Here is a 16,462-nt window from a genome sequence, read left to right as displayed (position 1 = left end):
GGAGGGAGGTGGTGGCCAAGCTGTGGGCAACCTAGCACCACCAGCACCAGTGCAGGTCCCACCTCCCCCTGCACAGGTCGCACCAGTAGCACAGGTTGCACCACCAGTACAGGCTCCACTACCACCAGCACAAGGATATCTTCCCTCTTTCAGCACTGCCTCCACTGACTCCATGGCCACAGTTTGAGATGGCCCTCACATGCCTTTTCACAACAGAGCTATACAGCTCAAGTTGGGTGCGAACCTCCATTTGCTGTCCATACATCTGTTAAATTGAGAGCATGTCGCTCACTTGGATATCTTTCCTCTTTCTCACTTGATAACAGCTCTGCCTCCACTGGCTCCACAGTTTGGGCCCGCCCTCACATGCCTTTCAGGCATTAAATATACTTGAGCAACAGAGCTATAAAGAGCTGAACTCACAGGAGTTGTTCTACACATGCAGTCATGGAAAAAGTGGTTGACGCACTTCTATATGTTTTGGGCAATATGGTGAGAGACAAGGTCATCACTGAGATTTCACTGTCTCTGTCAATTCATACGAATATCATCGATGGATACATGGGGTTATGTTATGATGTTGGACAAAACGCGAAGCTGGAGAACTTTTTCAAAGATGCATTGGCTAGACCGGATGAGTTCCCAGATTTATTTTATTTGCTATCTGCTTTGCGTGTTAAGTGCAGAGAATTTGTCTCTGCCCTTCGCGGAGATCTGGCGAAAGCCGGCCTGTTTGTGCCACAGACATGTGAGAGGAAGGACAGAAAGAGCGACGTGATATTCCGAATGGTACTCAACATGAGCAACGTTGCCTGCACAAAAAGCATGTGGTTTTCTTTCGGTCCTGCCGCAACTCAAGACATCCGAAGGTACTCCCTGGCCATGGTTGAAGCTGAACTGGTCTGGGCTCATCTAAATGCGTTGATCTACTACATACTGGTGGAATCCTTGGGACGCATGAGGACTGAGGCTGACACAACTGCGGCTCACAGAGCGGAGATGAAGAAAGAAAGCATAATTGAAGCTATTTTGTGTAGTCCAGTCCTGCCCCTAACCCTAGCCCTAACCGGGAACAAATACCCCGCAATATCAATGAGTTTCCTGAAACCTGTCCTGGCCTCCCTGGTTAGGAGAATCGTTACAGGCGGGCGGAAGTTACCTGTGTTTACTTTGCTGCTGAGATTTCAAGGGAATTTCAAAGGACTCATAAGCCTGGATTTTCATCACACACCTTTCCCAGAACTCCGACAGGTCCTGATAAACTTACACAGTCACATAGATACAGACAAGCATCATGCCAAATGTGTATCTCTCTTACAGAAGAACTGGGAGGATTTTGTGTCTGCTGTGCAAAAGGATCTCAAGAGAACCGGCTTGGCCCCAGCCAGCTTGAGCGAGATGGTGACTTTTGAATTGTGCTGGTGGAATCTGGTCAACAAAACCTCAGTGATGTCTTTCGGCCCCCATGTCACGGAACCTGTCCTTGGGCAATCGCGGGGTAGGGTTGAGGAGAAACCTATCTGGGCATGTCTTGAGAATTCGATGTACTACTTTCTGGTTAAAGCCTACCAAGCTCTCTATTGCAACCAGGACGGAGCCTGTGAGCATGGCGACACCAACTCAACACACTCAGCCAGCGAGGTGCCTGACGGTATAGGTTTTCTCACAGGAAATTGGTCAATGGTCAATGTTGAATAAATAGACAGTAGACAGTGTAAACGTTCAGGAGAACTAAGGATAAACCCATATTGCAACCACATCAGTATTTGTACTATTTGTGATATTGAAATGAACAAAATAAATCTGAACACAAAAAAGTATTCTTTCGAGTAAGATTTGTTACACTAAAGGCATGTTTGCCTCAAAAGTCTAATATTTCCCTGGTCCATAGGGTTGCCTCTTTGGTCTGGTGGTGAAGATGTCGGATGGACTTCCATATGGGAGATTGGAGTTCAATATGGAAGTCCATCCGACATCTTAACCACCAGACCATAGAGTCCTCCCTTGAAATGTACACACACACACACACACACACACACACACACACACAAACACACACACACACACACACACACAAACACACACACACACACACACACACACACACACACACACACACACACACACACACGCAGACACACACACACACACACACACACACACACACACGTCTAGAGGGTACTTATAATAGGAATGGTTAGGAGTGTGCTATTAGTAAGTGTTTAGTATTGTTATGTGTATTCAATAAATCCAGAAAGACACATTGGAACAATCTTTTAAATACACCACTCAACACCACCATGAAAATCAAACTCTACTAAACCTTTTTCTTTCCACCACCTCAAGTATGATCACAAGCTCTACCAATGAGATCAGACAGGCCCGAGACCTTTATCATTGTGACATCTATCTTTGTGATGTGATTTAGCCCCTCCCAACCACTCATATAAGAGCACGGAACCAGCTAACCACAAGCTACTTTTGTCCATAATGCTGAAAAGTCTGATATCTGTAGGAGAACTTCTGCCAAGGGTAAACATAGACAGTATGCTTCAGGCAGTGTATTATACTTAAAAAGTTTTTCGATTTTAACCAGGCACCCCGAAATGTTATAGCCATCACAAAGGGACAGATCATATCCAGCAGATACTGAGGGATAGTAGCCAGAGAAGACCTAGAAAGTGTTTACTACAGACATTGACAAGGACCATGGAGGTCGTCCAGGACTGGCCCATGCACAGCCTGGACATCAACCAGTACGGCAGCACCCGACAGACTATCACCAGCGTATTAAAGGCTCTACGCACCAACCTCCAGTACGAGGTGTCACTGAACCATCCCGACCTGTCAGATGTGACATGTGAGCAGCTCGGGCAGCTCACAGACTGTCGATTCAGCACTGTGGCCTGGTTCTTATATGTGATCGATGTCTGCAAAATTAATTTCACCCCACAGGGTATTTTTAACCTGATCAACTTTATGGATGTGAACTACCTCTTAGATGAGACCAACATAGATTCCATGCTGCAGGTGCCTAGCAAGACATTCATTGCTGTAAAGGTGGCCTCATTGGTCGTGGCTGTGAAAAACCAGACTGGTGAGCAGTTTTCAGTGGACCCTGACTGGATAGAGTCTGCAAGGTCTTGGCCTACCAGGGCGTCAAGCACTGACTACTGGATCACCGGGACCCCTTTGGTCTCCCAAGAAGAGGTCAATGAGACCGAAACAGTCCTCATGTTCCGGTCTACTGGGTTGCAGTCTCCATTACCTGGGAATATTGTGAACCTTATGTGCTACTACTTGATTCTGTGGCTGACACGCAAGCACGTTGCTTGCTGTGGCCACGATGCAATGGACCTTGTCAAGCTGAGCAAATCTGCTGTTGAAAAAACCTGGAGAATCCTGCTGAGTGCATATTTGCACATGGGGATTGCCCTCGTGCCTGCGTGGAAGTGCGCCGTGGTCGCCTCTGAGTTGGGCGTACAGGTGGCCTGCCACTGCATTGGCTGGACACCCTGCGGTGGGGCCCTGTTTCAAGATGCTGTGATAGATTTGCTACTCAAGACAGAGACCGTGTTTGACGATCTGTCACATGTGCAAACCTTGTTCAGCACTGGGTGTGCGGTCTGCAAAAACAGCATTTTGAATGGGCATATACGAGCCAGACTCATGACTATTACAGGATGGACTTGTTTGGACTGTGATAATAACCAGAACATATGATGACAAAATATACCAGGAGTGCAGAACTATATGTATGTGAAGGGTTGTAACATAAGAAATTAACTTGTCTTATGTGTTGCTCTGTGAACCTACACTAAATATGAGAAACATTGTTTTCAATAAATAGAAATAAATAAAATAAGCAGATAACAGTAAAAGTATGCATACGTTCCATTCTTTATTTTGACAGGAACAAAAGGAACATTGCAGCCACCATCTGTAGTGCAATGCCTTGTGAGCTTGTAGATCGGCTATTTTAGGCAAAGAGGTTTGATGTAGACAGAAGACAAAAAGAGCAGACTAAGTACAGAATGAAAGGTCAAGCTTACTAGTGGTTAGATGTCTGAAAATGCACATTAACATGACTCCAACATAATTAAAAGGGAAACATGGGAAGGGGGACCTTAAAGCCCAACAGGGCATTTCCAGCCTCAATGCACTCCATCACATTTGGGACTTTTTGAGTACAGAGCCAGAGTACTGCCTTCATAGCCAGAGGCTGCCACTCGTCCTGGGCTTCCAACTGGGAACCATGGAGCCAGATCAAAACCAAAACAGTGGTCCACACTTCCCTGTTCACCTGTGCAGGCATCGACTTTTCCACTTGGTCTTTGCTCTTCTCCAGCACATCTTCCAGCCTTGTAGTTGTTGATGACAGAGTCCAGGAGCCAGAGGCTTTCTGTAGGGACATCAACTGCAGCAATTTAGACCTTGAGACTGTGAGACCTTGAAAAGTCGATTCTGCTGGTGCTCCCAAGGTAGACCTGAATGCTTGGCTACCACTTCCTCCACTGGATCCAAAGATCACTGCTTGTCCTGGTCCGAAGGTAAAGTCCCTGCATAGAGATCCTCCTGCATGGCTACTCTGTTTCACAGAGCCTGGTACTACATGGCCCCTCACCTCAACCTCCACCTCAATGCCTTTCAGACAAACCATATCTTCATATGCAGAAAGCAAACTGCAACAGTTGCCCATACTGTCCGTACCACCTGGAAAACTTTTAATTAGAATGCAGTATACAGGGTATTCTAGATCTGCTGTGTTTATATGTCCAATCAGTAAATGTTGCTCTGATGCTGGTTGCTTTAACCTTTTGGCTGAACCATAGAGTATATATAAAATAGAGAGCGGACGAGCCCCGCCCCCACTATCATTTCAATGGAAGTGCTCAGTGGCGTTTTGAAGCAACGGCTACGTGCTAGCATGTAGCTAATCCAGGTGCATTCTGGGGGAAATTGGCCACTATTTAGTAGTCTGGGATCACTTCACTTTTCGAGGTTTGATCCGGTCGGGAGAGGAAACCACTTTACGTCATGTTGTAGTCCTAGACGGACTACACTTTGGCCGGAACTATCAACCGGATTCAGTTTTAACCCAAAATATTCCCCTGCACCCAAGGACATACTTTTAGGGCCGACCTAATAAACACCTTGATGAGGCGTAGTTTTGCTTTCGAAAAATTCGTTTGGTATGTGATCTTTTAATCCAACTCGTAGCGACTGGCAAGACTACGTAGGCTACTCCAGCATTTTAAAAGGGATTGGGGAAACAAACGGGGGGAACCAGATCAAAGCGACGCCGCTTCTTCTAGTGGTTTCCGCGCTTTAGGCGGAAACCAAACGGTCTGTTGTGAACGAACACCAGGCTCTCTCCCGGGAGAAAGCCTGGTAGGCGAGGTTACTATTTAGAGACCACAAATGACCTCCGCTCACAGGAAGGATTGTCTGGAGTGGAGGGGGCGGGGCCAAAATGCAAGTTTAGGCTGCAGTTCCAACTTTGGCCACCATCGGGGTTGCTTCAAATCTAGCCCTGGGTTCTGGGGGCTTGGGCTGAACCAATGGATTCTATGCTGTCAATTAGATGGTGGCTGGAGCTCTCTGACCAACTGGAGCTATGCATGCCATCAAGCCACTTTAAAAACCCAGAAGGGCCACTGGGGAAACTATCATCAAGTTCCAAGTCCCACCCACCTAGAGTGTCTGCTTATATAAATCTGAACTCCAAGCTTGAACTCCACAGACATTTTGTATGCAGGAGAGCAGGATGGAGAGCAGCTATAGATATGCCAGACAGAAAGAGCTGAAAGCCATGATGGTGGCAGAGGCAGGAAATCTAGAAGAAGCCCAGGGAAAGCTACCGGAGTTTATCATCACGTGTACTTGGAGGTACCCAAAGCTCAACATTGAGACGTCTTTCCCATTGCTGCAAGACTTTATGCAAGAAATGTATTCTGATCTCGAAACGTTTCCTCAGTTCCACCCGCTGCGGAACATTGCAGCCACCAGCTGTCTCGATGTCATTTTTGCCCTGCATGGAAAGCTAGAGTCCTTAGGGGTTGTCTTTGAGAGACTACATGGCCGGCCTATTCACCAGAATAACTCTTACGTGTCCTTACACCTGTTGAGACATGTTATTGATTTTCAAGTGTCCATTAACGAAACACTAAAGGTAACCTACGCAACAAAGTACCACAAAAGGTTTACCTTTTTCCAAGACAATGCGCAACATAAATTGTTACCCAAGGAAGGAGAGCAGCTTATTTGGATCGATATGAAGTGTACCTTGTACTACATGTTGGCCAAATTCTTCCAGCATGTCCGGGTCAAGGAGTGGAGTGGAGAAATGAAAGACCTGCATGAAGGGACCAGAAGCGATGAAGAACAACATGTCTGCCATCATATTAGAAGTGATCGAGTTGGCCCAATGGCAATAGTGAGGCCTTTTTTAAAGTAATGTCAGCTGGAATGCTCATGAGCCCCTCTTTTGTAATTTACATTTATTGTATTCAACTTTTTTTTTCTTTTTTTAAATAAATTTCATTGAACAAGTCTTTATCTGTCTCCTGCTTACTGTAAATGTTTAAATATAACATTGTTTAGAATAGAGGTTTTCAACAGCAGGCCCCACTGATATATTCTTGCTTTATGACAATGCATGCTTGTTATTATTGGAACAATGTAAAATAGCCTACTGTCCAAAACTGCCTTGCAGTATTTTAGGTAGAATAAAACAAATATATAACGGGACAAAACTTAGAAAAAAATAACAAAACCAGTACAATTATGCACTTTCTTTATATTCACTGGAACAGTTTACAATCCCAAGTGACTTACAATAAGCACATAACTAAACAAAAAAACACACACTTATAAGAAGACACTGTATGTTGCAGTCTCCAAACAATTAAAAGATAATAAACAATGGCTCAAAATGGAGACCCCAACATAAAGGAAGGACACCACAAAATAGAAAGTTTTAACGTTTTTTATTTAACCTTTTCCCACAGTATAACACTTTTTAAACAGATTTTATTAAACCATTACTCAAACTTTTAAAATGTATTTAATGAAACAAGTTAGACACAACTTAAATTCTGTGTACTTTAGCAAAGATGTAACTGGAAACCAAAAGGGACCTGGAGATGCTGGCAAAACTCAAAAGAATGGAGGGGGGCGCAGGCCACCCCCTATAGGGACATAGAAGCTGGTCCCCCTCCCTGCCTAACAAAACCAAATCACAAACTAAAAGCTAACCGAAAACAGGGCTACCGGCCATCTCCAGGCCAAAGTAAAATGACAACTAAATTAAAGTTAAACAAAACTAGAGAGTGTCTGGAGAGTGACTGAACTGGCTGGCTTTTGCTGAATGGCTATCCTCTGGAGTGTAAAGTGGAAGACTTTGATTCTGCATTACTGCTTTTTCAAATATATCAGTCCATTAAATAGTCGTTATCAACCCATGCACTGACCACTATTTTGTTTTATCAACCATTATGTTGGTTGATACTCATATGTATCATATAGAATGACCATACTAGATGGTTAGGGTTAGAATTAGTAGGTTAGAATTAGTAGGTTAGAGTTAGTAGGTTAGAGTTAGTAGGTTAGGGTTAGAGTTAGAGTTAGTAGGTTAGGGTTAGAGTTAGAGTTAGTAGGTTAGGGTTAACACATATTGTTAGCAAATGGGAGATTCTGACGAACACAACGTCAGAGTAATGAGACACACATGAGACTATCAACCTACAGAATGCCTGATAAAAAAACATTGCATGGACCTTATAAGGGTTGTCATAAGGGCCATTTAATAGGCTGATATCATCTGAAGCGTGTAGATTCTGTGTAGAACCATCAGGTGGAGGCACAAGTCAGAGATAGCACTCTGAGGGCAGAGGTTTTAAAATCTGCTCCCAGGAAGGCATACAACAGCGGGTTCAGGCAGCAGTGGAAGTAGGCTATTGGCTCAGTCACAGACAGCCACACCTCCAGTATCAATTCCAGGCTGCAGTTCCTGGGCAGGACCTCCAGGCGCATCAGGGCATCCATGGAGATGCCCGCTCCATAGGGGAGCCAGCACAACAAGAAGCAGAGGACCAAGATCATGGTGGTCCAGACGGCTCTGCGCTTCTGCCTCTGGCCCCCCAGGGGGCCCTGGGTCAGCCTGGAGATGATGACACAGTAACACAGCAGCATAACCAGCCCAGGCATCACCATGCCCACCAGCACCAGCTGGAGATGGAACACTGCGACCCATACTGTGACTGCGTTATTCTCTGGGTAGAGGCGCTGGCACATGATCCTCCCGTCCTTCGCTGTTTGGGTCCGGGCAAATAGCAGGTCAGGTACTGCCAGCAGAACGGCTGGCAACCAGGCGCCTTGAGGGAGGGGGAGAGAAAATGTACAGCAGGGGAGTTAAGAAAAAAAAACAATTGTAAATTGAGCTAGAGGAAAGTTTTCAGAGAGGGAGATACAAGAGCCAGAAAGAATGTCAGAGAGACACATTGAGAGAGACAGGGAGACACTCACCCACATATACCAGCTTGTGGGCCAGTAGCTGCCTCAGATCAATGGACTCGGTGCCAGTGGCTCGAACTACAGCCAGGTAGCGATCCAGGCTGATAAAGGCCAGAATGAGGACACTGCAATACAGGTTGATTGTGTAGATGACATGGACGCAGACACAAGTCACCAAGCCAAATCTCCAGTCGGTCAACGCTGCATCCACAGCCCAGAACGGCAGCACCAGGGCAAACAGAATGTCAGCAGCAGAAAGGTGCAGACGGTACTGGTCTGTAAGGCTGCGTTTGGACCTGTATATATATATACACACACACACACACACACACACACACACACACACACACACACACACACACACACACAGTTAAATCACAGCAGTGGCCTGGAGGTGCAGCTGGTTAAGAACAACGTTTTCAAACTAACTACTAACTACTCAACATCACACACAGGTTTACTGGCGGGAAGGATAAAAAACACATGTATAAAATTACCCCTGAAACCATAATAAAATTGTCAAATCCTGTTATATAACAAAATACCCTAACCTGCGTTGGCAGCCCAGCACCATGACAACCAGGCCATTGCTGGTGATACCCAGGGTAAAGATGAGGGCATAGACCACAGTTAAGAAGACTTGCTGCAGGTCACGGGTCAACAGCTGCTCCATATCGCAGGGCTCATCTAGGTCCAGGTATCCAGAACCATCTAGGTCCCATCCAGAAACAGAACTTGTGTCGTTGAACACATCTTCCAAATAGTAGTGCTGGAGACAAACAGGGGTAAGTGGGGGTGAGTGAATGTAGCAAGTGTTTCTCAAACTTCCAGTTTGATATGCTTGAGGCCAAGGTCCCCCATTTCAATGTTTTATTTTAATTTTAGTTTTTTCTCTGGAACTATCTACACTGTAAAAGTAACAGAGTGTAAACATAGAACCAAATTAACCTGTAATCGATTTACAGACCTGCCAAGGTCCTTTTGGTTCCTACATAATCCTAACAAATGATCAATCATGTAGCTGGGGAACCTCTGAACCCCCTTAGGGACCCCTGAACCATGCTGGGACCCCATGTTGGTAGTTTACAGACCTCATAATAGGACATGATGGAAGTGTTCCCTCTCCCACTTATATTCTATACAATATATCCACCAGCAGAGGAGTGAAGTGAAATGTCTTTCCAGCTGTGTTATATAGACTTGGACAAGCTCCTCCCCTAAACACTCAGTGTGATGAAACATTTTGTAGTCCAGTAATTTAGCTTGATAGTGGGCAGCTGAATCTCCAGGGTATGCCATTGGGGATGCATGTTGATATTCAGTTGTGGAGAGAAACAAAACAAATAATAAAATAAAATAAAACGTACGGACCACTTGTCTCATCATTACAACATACCCCTAATCTTGTGTACATTCTGTTCTTCTCACATTCTCCTTTTCCTTTTCCTATCATATCCTCGTCATCATTAAAAAGCATTGTTTCACACTCTTTGTATCCTCATCTACAGGCCACAGACAGTGCTCGATCAGGACGCTTCTGGGATCTAGCCCTTGGGAACATAGTAGGGCACAGCAGTTGGGTGCATCTTGGAGCTGACTGAGTCTCTCAGTGAATTGAACATTTGACATGCTTTCCTTGTGTTCCTCTGTTCTGTCTTCCTGTTATGAACACCAGTGTCAGCAGCTGTGTCATCAGGACATCTGCGTGCGACTGTGAAGAGAACAAAACAAATAAAGTTGACCCCGCCCTGGCTCCAACTTTCCTCCAGTCATCGTGGGACTGGGAGGGGGGGGGGAGGAGCCAGCAGCTGGGGGCGCGCCCAATGAAGGCTTCACTCTGGCCCTGGGGGGGAGCCAGAGCTTAGCGTTTGATACCCCTCAAAGTGTACCCGTCGGCTCATTGGGCGCTTTGTTGCTCCCTCGTTGGCCCCCATGGACAAGGCGCAGTGACCCTTGCGAGCCACCGTGCGATCTAGGGCTTTGTTGGATCTCATGGGGCTGTGAAGAAAAACAAAACAAATAAAGTTGACCCCGCCCTGGCTCCAACTTTCCTCCAGTCATTGTGGGACTGGGAGGGGGGGGGGGGAGAAGGAGCCAGCAGCTGGGGGCGCGCCCAATGAAGGCTTCACTCTGGCCCTGGGGGGGAGCCAGAGCTTAGCGTTTGATACCCCTCAAAGTGTACCCGTCGGCTCATTGGGCGCTTTGTTGCTCCCGCGTTGGCCCCCATGGACAAGGCGCAGTGACAGGTCACTGCGCGATCTAGGGCTTTGTTGGATCTCATGGGGCTGTGAAGAAAAACAAAACAAATAAAGTTGACCCCGCCCTGGCTCCAACTTTCCTCCAGTCATTGTGGGACTGGGAGGGGGGAGGGGGAGAAGGAGCCAGCAGCTGGGGGCGCGCCCAATGAAGGCTTCACTCTGGCCCTGGGGGGGGAGCCAGAGCTTAGCGTTTGATACCCCTCAAAGTGTACCCGTCGGCTCATTGGGCGCTTTGTTGCTCCCGCGTTGGCCCCCATGGACAAGGCGCAGTGACAAGTCACTGCGCGATCTAGGGCTTTCACACAGGCCTCCATTTCCGTCGAAACCGTGAGTGTTGAGGGGATGTCAACGGGGATCTGCATGCGGCTGTGAAAAAAAGAAACTATACTATCCTCCTGCATTGTTCTAAACTATCTGCATGCTCATCTGTTTCCATTTCTCCTACAGGCCACACACAGGGCTCGATCGGCTCAGTGCAGACGCAGGGTGAAAGTATTCTCTGAGTTCATTCAGAGTGAGTTGAGAATTATCCTTTTCTGTTCTTCTCTCGTCCCGCCATGAGCAGTAAGCTCAGTTTACCGACGAAACCGTGAGTGTTGAGGGGATGCCAACAGGGATCTGCATGCGGCTGTGAAAAAAAAACTATACTATCCTCCTGCATTGTTCTAAACTATCTGCATGTTCATCTGTTTCCATTTCTCCTACAGGCCACACACAGGGCTCGATCGGCTCAGTGCAGACGCATGGTGAAAGTATTCTCTGAATTCATTCAGAGTGAGTTGAGAATTGATCTGTTCCTCTCTTCTCTCTTCCCGCCATGAGCAGTAAGCTCAGTTTACCGACTGTGTGAGCCACTGTGCCATCTACTCCCTGGAGCACTCGCTCTGGGTTGAGTTGAGAATTGTTCTGTTCTTCTCTTCTCTCGTCCTACCATGAGCAGTAAGCTCAGTTGACCAATGGTGTCAGCCACTGTGCCATTTAGGCAAGATTCACTCACTGCCTGGAGCACTCGCTCTGAGTTGAGTTGAGTCTGAGGAGTTAACAAATGGCCTCCTTCTCAATTCCTCTTCTGTTCCTCACTTCACACATATATACTTTCATGTATACCCCGCAACTACAAACTTACCTTCTCACAATCTCCTTTTCCCGCCATATCCCCCCCATCATTACAAGAACATTGGTTTATCTAAATGCTCATCCGTTTCCATTTCTCCTACAGGCCACAGACAGGGCTCGATCGGCTCGGTGCAGACTCATGGTGAGTGTGTTGAGAATTGGTCTGTTCCTCTCTTCTCTCGACCTGCCATGAGCAGTATCCTCCTGCATTGTTTTAAACTATCTGCATGTTCATCTGTTTCCATTTCTCCTACAGGCCACACACAGGGCTCGATCGGCTCAGTCCAGACGCATGGTGAAAGTATTCTCTGAATTCATTCAGAGTGAGTTGAGAATTGATCTGTTCCTCTCTTCTCTCTTCCCGCCATGAGCAGTAAGCTCAGTTTACCGACTGTGTGAGCCACTGTGCCATCTACTCCCTGGAGCACTCGCTCTGGGTTGAGTTGAGAATTGTTCTGTTCTTCTCTTCTCTCGTCCTACCATGAGCAGTAAGCTCAGTTGACCAATGGTGTCAGCCACTGTGCCATTTAGGCAAGATTCACTCACTGCCTGGAGCACTCGCTCTGAGTTGAGTTGAGTCTGAGGAGTTAACAAATGGCCTCCTTCTCAATTCCTCTTCTGTTCCTCACTTCTGCCTTCCTGAGCTGAAAAGGAAAATAGAAAACAAACAGGATAGACTCACACATATATACTTTCATGTATACCCCGCAACTACAAACTTACCTTCTCACAATCTCCTTTTCCCGCCATATCCCCCCCATCATTACAAGAACATTGGTTTACACTATCTAAATGCTCATCTGTTTCCATTTCTCCTACAGGCCACACACAGGGCTCGATCGGCTCAGTGCAGACGCATGGTGAAAGTATTCTCTGAATTCATTCAGAGTGAGTTGAGAATTGATCTGTTCCTCTCTTCTCTCTTCCCGCCATGAGCAGTAAGCTCAGTTTACCGACTGTGTGAGCCACTGTGCCATCTACTCCCTGGAGCACTCGCTCTGGGTTGAGTTGAGAATTGTTCTGTTCTTCTCTTCTCTCGTCCTACCATGAGCAGTAAGCTCAGTTGACCAATGGTGTCAGCCACTGTGCCATTTAGGCAAGATTCACTCACTGCCTGGAGCACTCGCTCTGAGTTGAGTTGAGTCTGAGGAGTTAACAAATGGCCTCCTTCTCAATTCCTCTTCTGTTCCTCACTTCACACATATATACTTTCATGTATACCCCGCAACTACAAACTTACCTTCTCACAATCTCCTTTTCCCGCCATATCCCCCCCATCATTACAAGAACATTGGTTTACACTATCTAAATGCTCATCCGTTTCCATTTCTCCTACAGGCCACAGACAGGGCTCGATCGGCTCGGTGCAGACTCATGGTGAGTGTGTTGAGAATTGGTCTGTTCCTCTCTTCTCTCGACCTGCCATGAGCAGTAAGCTCAGTTTACAGACGAAACCGTGAGTGTTGAGGGGATGCCAACGGGGATCTGCATGCGGCTGTGAAAAAAAAAACCTATACAATCCTCCTGCATTGTTTTAAACTATATGCATGTTCATCTGTTTCCATTTCTCCTACAGGCCACACACAGGGCTCGATCGGCTCAGTGCAGACGCAGGGTGAAAGTATTCTCTGAGTTCATTCAGAGTGAGTTGAGAATTATCCTTTTCTGTTCTTCTCTCGTCCTGCGATGAGCAGTAAGCTCAGTTTACCAACTGTGTCAGCCACTGTGCCATCTACTCCCACTCTCTCTGGGTTGAGTTGAGTCTGAGGAGTTGACAAATGGCCTCCTTCTCAATTCCTCTTCTGTTCCTCTCTTCAGCCTCCCCGAGCTGGACAAGGAAATTAAAAACAAGGTAGGGACATATACGTCATTTTCGCTATCATGCAATTCCAGACGGCAGATTCGTCTCACCATGGGAGCCAGACCTGCGGCCGGAAGTTTGGTGGCCTGCATTGGATTCCTTTGAAGTCCGTGGAGAAGCTCATGAACAAACCACCAACAAACAATTATTCTGACTGTCTTAGACCTTTGTCAAATAATCACTTCTGGAAAATAAAAGACATCATATAAAACTTTTTTTCCTGCTATGTTACTTTTCAATGTGCACACTGTGCAATTTTATAGAGGTATCTAAAGAGTACAACGTACGTTCTGAACGTGCCAAGGATTTAGTGTTGCCATGTGTGCTTATTATAAGCGACTTTGGACTTATTTGTCTGTGAAGTTGCTTGTAAATATTGGTTGTTGCAGGTGTCGTCTTGGGATCGTGTGTGGGGTGTGTGTGTGTGTGTGTGTGTGGGGTGTGTGTGGGGGGGGGGGGACCCCCAGGGGGTCCGCGGAGGTACTGCAGGGGGTCCACGAAATTATTGCTTGATTGATGAACATGAATAAATAAATACATTTCTTTTACTCTTTTCCCCCCAAATGTCCATTTATCTTCAAATATCTTTTAAAACATTTTCCACATTTATGTTAAAAATAAAACATGCTTACTGTGCACAATTGACATTGTTGATAGTATTCTCAATAAGGTATGCCTATGTATTCATGTTTAAAATAAAAGTATGAATATGTTACATATGAAACACGATGTTATACATGAATATAGCTTACGAATGTTCAATCTGTTCTAAAGTGAACAAGTTGCTTACCGGTATTTTTTTTTTATTTTTTCCTTTTTGATTGAAGAATGTATTAGAAGCCTGGAAAACGTACAGTTTTATGACAGTAGGCCTACTTGTAGCCTAATCATTGGTACAAGGTAAACTAAAAGGAGATCCTAGTAAGCTTTTTGTCTTATTTTAAGCCACTTTATGTATCTCATAACATTGAAAGAGACCGATGGAGTAGATGGAGCACAGTAGGCTACTTTGCATAGGATATGCAGTAACAAGGTAATGGGCTTTTTATTGTTTTAACCAGTGTTTCTAAGTGGTGGTGGTGGTAGGCTACCAACGTTTTTTACTTGAGTAAAAGTATCATCAATATTATCAATGTTTTGATCAATTGAGTACAAAGGACCCCATATACTTTTTTGGAAAAAGAATTTTAGCAGAACTTGTACTTTACTGTAGCCGACTTCTCTGTACCTGTCTCTGCAAACTGTAAGTAATCAATCAATACAGCAATTTAGAAATAATCTCACAAGTTAAACTCAGGAATTAAAAATGAATGATATTAAAATAGAATCAAAGTACCAATATAGAAAGTGCTCATTATGCAGAATGTCGCATTTGACAAGTTATCAAAGTCTTAGCAGATCTATAGCTTGTTGATGGTTATTTTCAATACAGCAGTATAAAGTGCTCATAAAAGCCTAGTACCTGCCTGGCCCTGGTTGGTTATTTTGGTCTTGTTTTCCTAGGCCTGGTTGCTTATTTCTCAGAACCTGGCAACACTACCAGAAACGATACATGACGGAGGATGATGCTGTTTAGATGCCCCAATAAAATTATACAGTGTGCACATAAAAAAACAATTGATTGGAAACAACCTGTGATATGCATTCTTTTATATTCCTGGACCGATTAACTGACAAAGGAGATAAACGTTCAGAAATAATTTATTCACAAGCATGGTCCAGCTGGCTGTCATCCTTCTGCCATGGACTCCATTGCAGTTCACACAACTTCCGGTCCCAGTTTTGGCTCCCATGAGCGTCAATGGCGGATGCCCAGCCGTTTTGGCGACTCTACCTTCTTTATAGTTATCTTGGAGCTGGATAGGAAGTGGGATAGACTAGGCTATCCCTTGTTTCCTTTCCAGCTGGGGAAAGAAAGGGAGGGATAGACTCACTTATATACTTTCATGAGGACCGCCCACTTCATGCCCCACCTCCAGTAGGAATTCACCCTTTGTTAGCCTTCTAGTTGGTTCTCACATTGAACCAAATGTTAATCCTATGACAAATCCTAGTTTTACTTGTAGGTGCTAAGACCTTGAGTCAAGTTAGATCAGCAAATCACAGTAGTACTGTGAACCAGTGAGAAAACCTGGGTCTGGGTTGTATCACTTGTGGTTTTTGACATTGCACTAGTGACTAAACAAAAGGAAAAACACACATGGTTAGAGTGAATTGGGCCCGATTCACCAACCTACTTACAAACGTTCTTACGAAGAAATTTCTTCTTAGACCCTTTTAAGAGGTTTTTTAAGAAGATTTGGCATACATCCAATGTTTTCTTAGCTGTGATTTGTTCTTATGTTAAGAAGAAATCTAAGCATACTGTAGAGCACTCTTAGGGCAGCCTTTTAGTTCTTAAGTGTGACATGTTGTGCAAAAATTATTTATTCTTTAAGTTTCTTCAATTCTACAGTTGTATAATAATATGATTTAAATCACCAAAATATTTGTATCATATCTTTAGAGCAGTGGTTCTCAAAGTGTGGTTTGGGGACCCCCATGGATCCTGTAGGAGTCCACTGTAAAACTAGGAAGAGTTTTACCATTTTAACCCAGTTTTAAACTTTGTTTGAAAATAGCCGATCTACAAGCTCACAAGGCATTACCATTACAGCCCATTTTGAGCTTGTAGATTGGATATTTTTTAAACACTATGATAAATCTTGAAAAA

The sequence above is a fragment of the Nannobrachium achirus genome, assembly GCF_963921795.1.
Source record: "Nannobrachium achirus genome assembly, chromosome: 1".
NCBI classification, from domain to species: Eukaryota; Metazoa; Chordata; class Actinopteri; order Myctophiformes; family Myctophidae; genus Nannobrachium; species Nannobrachium achirus.
The sequence above is the reverse complement of the archived record's forward strand: the minus strand, read 5'-3'. Positions refer to the sequence as shown.